The sequence below is a fragment of the Rana temporaria genome, chromosome 2 (assembly GCF_905171775.1).
Source record: "Rana temporaria chromosome 2, aRanTem1.1, whole genome shotgun sequence".
Lineage (NCBI taxonomy): Eukaryota > Metazoa > Chordata > Amphibia > Anura > Ranidae > Rana > Rana temporaria.
In genome coordinates this window covers 536,975,677-536,984,550 of record NC_053490.1, presented here as the reverse complement: position 1 = coordinate 536,984,550, position 8,874 = coordinate 536,975,677, and the positions used below count along the sequence as shown (strand labels likewise).

The 8,874-nt window shown below is 53.0% G+C and overlaps 1 protein-coding gene across 2 annotated transcripts in view; it reads right to left on the bottom strand.

Moving 5' to 3' along the window:
• The window catches only part of GSK3B (glycogen synthase kinase 3 beta), a 136,477-nt gene that overhangs the window by 81,337 nt on the left and 46,266 nt on the right, over positions 1-8,874 (bottom strand). The gene's annotated exons all lie outside the window — the stretch shown is intronic.

The following is an 8,874-nucleotide window of genomic DNA, read 5'->3' as shown; positions in this document are numbered from 1 at the left end:
ATATCCAGATTTGTAGATATTTCTTCCAATACACAACGGGCCATGTAGGCATCACCCTTCTTCTACATCGGGCCGGGTAGGCATCACCCTTCTCCTACATCGGCCTGTGTAGGCATCACCCTTCTACATCGGCCCGGGTAGGCATCACCCTTCTCCTACATCGGCCCGGGTAGGCATCACCCTTCTCCTACATCGGCCCGGATAGGCATCACCCTTCTTCTACATCGGGCCGGATAGGCATCACCCTTCTTCTACATCGGGCCGGATAGGCATCACCCTTCTCCTACATCGGCCCGGGTAGGCATCACCCTTCTTCTACATCGGGCCGTGTAGGCATCACCCTTCTTCTACATCGGGCCGGATAGGCATCACCCTTCTCCTACATCGGGCCGGGTAGGCATCACCCTTCTTCTACATCGGCCCGGGTAGGCATCACCCTTCTCCTACATCGGCCCGGGTAGGCATCACCCTTCTACATCGGGCCGTGTAGGCATCACCCTTCTCCTACATCGGCCCGGGTAGGCATCACCCTTCTTCTACATCGGGCCGGGTAGGCATCACCCTTCTCCTACATCGGGCCGGGTAGGCATCACCCTTCTTCTACATCGGGCCGTGTAGGCATCACCCTTCTTCTACATCGGGCCGTGTAGGCATCACCCTTCTTCTACATCGGGCCGTGTAGGCCTCACCCTTCTTCTACATCGGGCCGGGTAGGCATCACCCTTCTTCTACATCAGCCTGTGTAAGCATCACGCTTCTCCTACATCGGGCCGGGTAAGCATCACCCTTCTACATCGGGCCGGGTAGGCATCACCCTTCTTCTACATCGGGCCGGGTAGGCATCACCCTTCTTCTACATGGGGCCGGGTAGGCATCACCCTTCTTCTACATGGGGCCGGGTAGGCATCACCCTTCTCCTACATCGGGCCGGGTAGGCATCACCCTTCTTCTACATCGGCCCGTGTAGGCATCGCCCTTCCTCTACATCGGGCCGGGTAGGCATCGCCCTTCCTCTACATCGGGCCGGGTAGACATCGCCCTTCCTCTACATCGGGCCGGGTAGGCATCACCCTTCCTCTACATCGGGCCGGGTAGGCATCACCCTTCTTCTACATCGGGCCGGGTAGGCCTCACCCTTCTTCTACATCGGGCCGGGTAGGCCTCACCCTTCTACATCGGGCCGGGTAGGCATCACCCTTCTCCTACATCGGGCCGGGTAGGCATCACCCTTCTCCTACATCGGGCCGGGTAAGCATCACCCTTCTTCTACATCGGGCCGGGTAAGCATCACCCTTCTTCTACATCGGGCCGGGTAGGCATCACCCTTCTTCTACATCGGGCCGGGTAGGCATCACCCTTCTACATCGGGCCGGGTAGGCATCATGGAGAGAGCAACGCAAAATCACGCTCACAGAAATTCGAGGTAAGTAAAACGAGGGGGGCCGGACACCACAACGTGTTTTTTCACCCTAACGCATAGGATGCATGAAGGTGAAAAAACACGAACCTTTACAACCCTTTTAAAGCAGAAGTTCAATTTTTGGGTGCTTTAAGATAACATGGACCCCCCCCCCCCCCCCCCGAGGTAGATTACATGGACAATGCGATTGCTTAAAGTGTGATGCTATGCGGGGAAACGCAGCGAATCTTGTCGCGTTTTACCGCATCGCACCAGTGTGAACCGAGACGGCGGCAAAACGCACCCTGAATACTAATCAGGGTCTCCACAATGAGAAATGAATTCTGGGGTAGGAGAAGGAAGGGTTAACCTCTCTGTGACATGTGACCTCTGGGAATTCCTTTGTCCTGGATGGCGGAGAGGCCCGACTGCCAAGTTGCCTTTGTGTGCAATCACAGCTGTTCTGCTACTACAGTGTGACCCGCGGCACCAATTGTCCCCCCAGCCAAACCCTGGGAGCTGGGCCCTGTAAGGCTAGGATGTCATTTACACCCCCCGCCCCCGTCCCCGTCCGTCCCCCACACACACACAAAATACAATCCAGCTTTATGTGCACTGACAAACTACCGCATGCAGCACTTTATAGACACGTGCTGCTGCTGCAGAGTTCTTCCCACTTCCTGTCTGCTGAAAATACTAATGGGGGGGGGGGGGGTCTTTATAAACGGAAAATTGAGGGGTGGAGGATTTATACTAGGAATGGGGGAATTTGTTTTCAGGGTGGTGGATTTATACTAGGAGTGGGCAATTTTTTTTTTTTGTGGTGGTGGTGGATTTATGCTTGGGGCATATGGGGAATTAGAGGAATTTAGCTGGGGGGGGGGGGGGGGTTTGGCACAGATTCGTGTTGGGAAGGGGATTTCAGCAGGGGGCAGATTTTTGAGAGGGGGAGGGGTTTATGCTTAGGGGGGTAAGAATGCAGATCAGTGCTCGATTATTTAAAAAAAAAAAAAAAATCTTCCTAGGGAGCCTGCAGAGCATTGCACTGGCAATCATTGGATCGGCAATCATTGGATCATGGGTGCAATGCAGGGCTCCTGCAGACTCTTTCTCCTATGCGGAAATAAAATGTGAACGCACGCACTAAAAAGTGCAGGGGGTGCTTTTTAGTCAACCCCCCCGAAGAAGGACTTCTACCCTGATCTCCGGGTGGGTACAAGGCTCCTGACAGGGACTAATGCCGCACACACACGATCATTTTTCGGCATGAAAAAAACTACGTTTTAAAAAAAGGTAATTTAAAATGATGGTGTGTGGGCTTCACATCATTTTTCGGGGTTCTGAAAAACGACAATTTTTTTTTCCGAACATGCTGCATTTAACGACGTTTTAAACTACCGTATTTATCGGCGTATACCACGCACTTTTTTTCCCTGAAAGTCAGGGCAAAATTGTGGGGGCGCGATATACGCCGATACCCGCGCCAAGTTTGAATACTGCGCCGGCATATACAGAGCGCAGTACACTCGTGTATAGTCAGGCAGTCTCGGCTCCTCTCGCGCTCACGTCCTGGACGTACAGGACAGGAGCGCGAGAGGAGCCAAGCCTGCCCGACTATACACGAGTGTACTGCGCTCGGTATATGCCGGCGCAGTATTCAAACTCGGCGCGGGAAACGAGCGGGAAGGACGCCGCAGAAGGACGCCGGACCCGACGAAGAGGACACCCGAGGCCGCAGACGGACCCGACGAGGCTGCCGCGCAAGACACCAAAACTAAGTACAAAAGTATTTTTTCCACAGGAATGCGGGTCCACTTTAGGTGTGCGCGCTATACGCCGGAGCGCGCAATACCCCGATAAATACGGTATGTCGTTTTTCGGGTTGTAAAAAACGGTCGTGTGTGGGCTAAAACGACGTTAAAAACCGGCGCATGCTCAGAAGCAAGTTATGAGACGGGAGCGCTCGTTCTGGTAAAACTGCCGTTCATAATGGAGTAAGCACATTCATCACGCTGTAACCGACAGAAAAGCGAGAATCGTCTTTTACTAACAGGAAATCAGATAAGGCAACCCCAAGGGTGGTGCCATCTGCATGGAACTTAACCTTTATAGTGCCGTCGTACGTGTTGTACGTCACCGCGCTTTGCTAGAGCATTTTTTTAAACGATCGTGTGGGCAACGTTGTTTTAATGATGGAAAGTTGGAAAAAACTGTTTTTTCTACATGCCGAAAAACGCCATTTTTTTCATGTCGAAAAATTATCGTGTGTACGCGGCATAAGGATTACATTCTTCTAGGCCTGGCTGACCTAGAAGAATGGGGTCTGCCAGGCAGACCATTGTAAACCTTAGTCCTCGTAGGCTCCCCAAGGTAGAAAGGGAGAGCCCCTTGACCTCGTATTCGATGGTTGGCTTCGGCTAACCTAGAAGAATGGGGTCTGCCAGCTAGTCCATTGCAAACCTTAGTCTTTGTATGCTCCCCAAGGTCAAAGGGAGAGCCCATCAACCTCGTATTCGATGGTTGGCTTCAGCTGACCTAGAAGAACAGGGTCTGACAGGTAGACCATTGTAAATCCAAGTCTTTGTAGGCTCCCCAAGGTCAATGGGAGAGCCCATCAACCTCGTATTCGATGGTTGGCTTCAGCTAACCTAGAAGAACAGGGTCTGCCAGGTAGACCATTGCAAACCCAAGTCTTTGTAGGCCTAAGGTCAAAGGGATAACCCCTCAACCTTGTATTTGATGGTTGGCTTCGGATGACCTAGAAGAATGGGGTCTGCCAGGTAGACCATTGCAAACCTTAGTCTTTGTAGGCTCCCCAAGGTAGAAAGGGAGAGCCCCTTGACCTCGTATTCGATGGTTGGCTTCGGCTAACCTAGAAGAATGGGGTCTGCCAGCTAGTCCATTGCAAACCTTAGTCTTTGTATGCTCCCCAAGGTCAAAGGGAGAGCCCATCAACCTCGTATTCGATGGTTGGCTTCAGCTGACCTAGAAGAACAGGGTCTGACAGGTAGACCATTGTAAATCCAAGTCTTTGTAGGCTCCCCAAGGTCAATGGGAGAGCCCATCAACCTCGTATTCGATGGTTGGCTTCAGCTAACCTAGAAGAACAGGGTCTGCCAGGTAGACCATTGCAAACCCAAGTCTTTGTAGGCCTAAGGTCAAAGGGATAACCCCTCAACCTTGTATTTGATGGTTGGCTTCGGATGACCTAGAAGAATGGGGTCTGCCAGGTAGACCATTGCAAACCTTAGTCTTTGTAGGCTCCCCAAGGTCGAATGAAAGAGCCCCTCGACCTCATATTCGATGGTTGGCTTCGGGTGACCTAGAAGAACAGGGTCTGCCAGGCCTTCTTGCTAAGCAGACCCCGTTCTTCTAGGTCAGCTAAAGTCAACCATCGAATACAAGATCGAGGGGCTCTCCCGAAGAGTGGACCCCCCCCCCAGGGGGACAGGGTAGGAAGGAACCTGAGGGCCACATATCCTCTCCCTAGATGTCAGGGAAGGCCCGAGGACTCACACTCTTCATATTGGTGAGAAAACACACCCAAAAGTGAAAGTCGTGACAAACAGTGGAATAAAAAAAAAAGGGGGGGCCACGCAGATTGTCCACTGGTCGGGCCCCGGTAGAGAAAAAATGCCCCTGGATTTAGCCAAAAATGCGCAGTGCAAAAGGAAAGCAAATTTAGAGCTTTGACCATGTTTTCCATTCACACCGTGGGGTCCCACATCCAAGGGTTACTAAGAGCACCCCTAAAACGACCACTCCCAGGGGGTACTGACAGCGCAGACCTTCTGCCTGCCCAGCCCATGGCCACACAAGGTAGAACGTGCAAACCAGGAGGTAATGGGCTCTTCCAACTTTCCTGGGGGAATTACTCCCCGTGCCCCAACTGCCTGTGGGCGCCCCGGTTTCTGTTCCAGCCGGTACTAAAAACTTCCAAGCCCCCCCATCACTCTAGCAGAGAGATTCATAACCACCACCCCCCAACCTTAGTCAGAATGACAGCACAGAACCTTCACCAGATCGCTGATCAGAACAGATACTACTTGGTCTTAGCCAATATAACAGAATACTACACTTGATCTTAGCCAAAAAGCTCCTGCAGACAGCACATGGGCCCAGAAGAGCCATGTCATCTCCTGACACTAGGCAGAAAAAACTAGGGCTGCATGAGGCAGAGAGAGGGATGTACCCGGGGGATCCGCCCCCTGGGAGGTACTGTGCTGTGTGAAGTGTTTTAACACTTAGAAGTGCTGATTTCTGCCTAGTCAATCTCCTAAAAGGAGGGATAATACCCTAAGGTCAATTGATGCTGTGTCCGTCCATGAACGGAAGAGAATTTTTTTTTAAAGCGCCCCGGCCCGGGAGCTTGCGCAGCAAAGAAAACGCATACGGAAGTAGATATTTAGGTAATGTAGTTTTTAGGTAATGTAGTTTGTCGCCATTCTATGAGTGCGTGCAATTATAAAAGTGTGACATGTTTGGTACCCATCAACATCATCTTTCACATTATACAAAAAAATTGTGACAACTTTCCTTTTTCGTTTTTTTTTTTAGTTCATGAAAGTGTATTTTTTTCCAAAAAAGTTGCGTTTAAAAACACTGCTGCACAAATACCGTGTGACATAAAAAATGTCAACAATCGCCAGTTTATTCTCTAGGATTCTCTGCTAAAAAGAATATATACAGTGGAACCTCGGATTACGAACATAATACGTTTCAGGAGAACGCTCGTAATCCAAAGCACTTGCATATCAAAGCGAGTTTTCCCATTGAAGTCAATGGAAACAAAGATAATTTGTTCCGCATTGACTTAAATGGCATGCAATACCGCATGCGGGCAGAGGCGGGGGGGGGGGGGGGGGGGGCGCCGGGGGGCCTGAGAAACGGACGAAAAAGTCAGAGGACACCTCGGCTGACCTTGGAAAGACTTCGCTCCCAAGATTTGCAGAGGTAAGCCGCGCTGTCCTCGGGCCTTTCCCTGAATCTCCGAGCGGCGACGTTCAGCTCGGCTCGGGCTGGGCTTAGTCATGAAAGGGTTAAGCATTTTCAATGTAGGAACAATTAATGTAGGGCTGGCTCTGCCCTTGTGCTCAGTACTGACTGGCCGCTCAGACGGAGGCAGTCGATTACAGTAAAGGGAGGTCATTATCCGCCGGGGGACCTTTTTCGGCAGGACACTGGCCCCACAGAAGTAGCAGCAGGTAAGTATCTGGCTACGGTTATGAGGTTTCACATATGGTAGGGATCAGGTGGGGGATCAGGTCAGTTTCCTATAAAGAATAGTAAATGAGTGAAGTGTATTGCTGTACAGCTCCAGGCTTCCCACGCTGGGAGGAGGAGGAAAGATGCAGCTCAGGAAGAAGTGCGCTCGCTCGTTCGGGTCAGGCGTGTCACAATCAAACAGCATTGATTGCACAACATGCATATTAATAGAAATGGCGGCTCCGCCCACGCCGTCTCAGTGCGGCACACGTGAAAGCGACGAGCGTTTCACAAATAAAACCAGAACTATTCCACTGAAGAGTCATATCGCCTTCTGTAGTATAAACAGGAGATGATGGGGGAACTATATAGAACGGGGATAGACAACACAAGAAGAGTGTTTGTACCTTGGGGCTGGTCTGCCTCTTGTAGCCCCCCCCCCCCACTACAAAAAAAAGGCCCCTCTAGGCTGACAATCTCCTCTTTGCCCCTCAGACCTCCCACCTCCATGATGCTTCATAGCGGCCCACCTGACGTCACTGTCATTTAGGTGCCGACTCTCCTCCCAGGACCAGCATACCCGTCTGTGGCTGCAGAGGTTAACTGCCCATCAATCTACTCTCCAACTACTGCAAGGGGAGCTACTTGATGAAGGAGATATACATATAAAACCCTGGTCTTGTAAATGTGCAGGAATTGGGAGGAGACCCGAGGGGTGAGGGTGAAGGAATTGGGGGTGAGGGTGAAGGAATTGGGGGTGAGGGTGAAGGAATTGGGGGTGAGGGTGAAGGAATTGGGGGTGACGGTGCAGGAATTGGGGGAGACCCGAGGGGTGACGGTGCAGGAATTGGGGGAGACCCGAGGGGGGAAGGTGCAGGAATTGGGGGTGACCCGAGGGGGGAAGGTGCAGGAATTGGGGGTGACCCGAGGGGGGAAGGTGCAGGAATTGGGGGAGACCCGAGGGGGGAAGGTGCAGGAATTGGGGGTGACCCGAGGGGGGAAGGTGCAGGAATTGGGGGTGACCCGAGGGGGGAGGTGCAGGAATTGGGGGAGACCCGAGGGGGGAAGGTGCAGGAATTGGGGGAGACCCGAGGGGGGAAGGTGCAGGAATTGGGGGTGACCCGAGGGGGGAAGGTGCAGGAATTGGGGGAGACCCGAGGGGGGAAGGTGCAGGAATTGGGGGAGACCCGAGGGGGGAAGGTGCAGGAATTGGGGGAGACCCGAGGGGGGAAGGTGCAGGAATTGGGGGAGACCCGAGGGGGGAAGGTGCAGGAATTGGGGGAGACCCGAGGGGTGAAGGAATTGGGGGTGACCCGAGGGGTAAAGGTGCGGGAATTGGGGGTGAGGGTGAAGGAATTGGGGGTGAGGGTGAAGGAATTGGGGGTGAGGGTGAAGGAATTGGGGGTGAGGGTGAAGGAATTGGGGGTGACCCGAGGGGTGACGGTGCAGGAATTGGGGGTGACGGTGCAGGAATTGGGGGTGACGATGCAGGAATTGGGGGTGACGATGCAGGAATTGGGGGTGACGATGCAGGAATTGGGGGTGACGATGCAGGAATTGGGGGTGACCCGAGGGGTGACGGTGCAGGAATTGGGGGTGACCGAGGGGGGAAGGTGCAGGAATTGGGGGTGACCCGAGGGGGGAAGGTTCAGGAATTGGGGCGACCCGAGGGGGGGGGGGGGAAGGTACAGGAATTGGGGGTGACCCGAGGGGTGCAGGAATTGGGGGTGACCCGAGGGGTGCAGGAATTGGGGGTGACCCGAGGGGTGAAGGAATTGGGGGTGACCCGAGGGGTGAAGGTGCAGGAATTGGGGGTGATCTGAGCCTGATATATAGCGTACACAGGAGCGAGAAGAAATGGTCACCAGCAGAAATCCAGAGCAACATTCCTTTTAGCGATTGGTCTACAGCAGGGATTTGCAATTAGCGGACCTCCAGCTGTTGCAAAAACTACAAGTCCCATCATGCCTCTGGCTCTGCGTGTCATGCTTGTGGCTGTAAGAGTCTTGCAATGCCTCATGGGACTTGTAGTCCTGAAACAGCTGGATGTCCGCTAATTGCATATCCCTGGTCTATAGGAACAGGTGGGGGAGGGATTAGTGGCGTCAGTCTTGTTTGTCAGGGCGGCCCAGGATTCGGCAATGACAGGTGAGTACAGGGGGGGCGGCGGCTTCCTCAAACTGCACCTCCTCAGGCCACCACCAGGCTTTATTTCTTCCCCATGTGACAAAGAAATAAATGCCACATTCAGATGCCGGTCAGTTCTAATG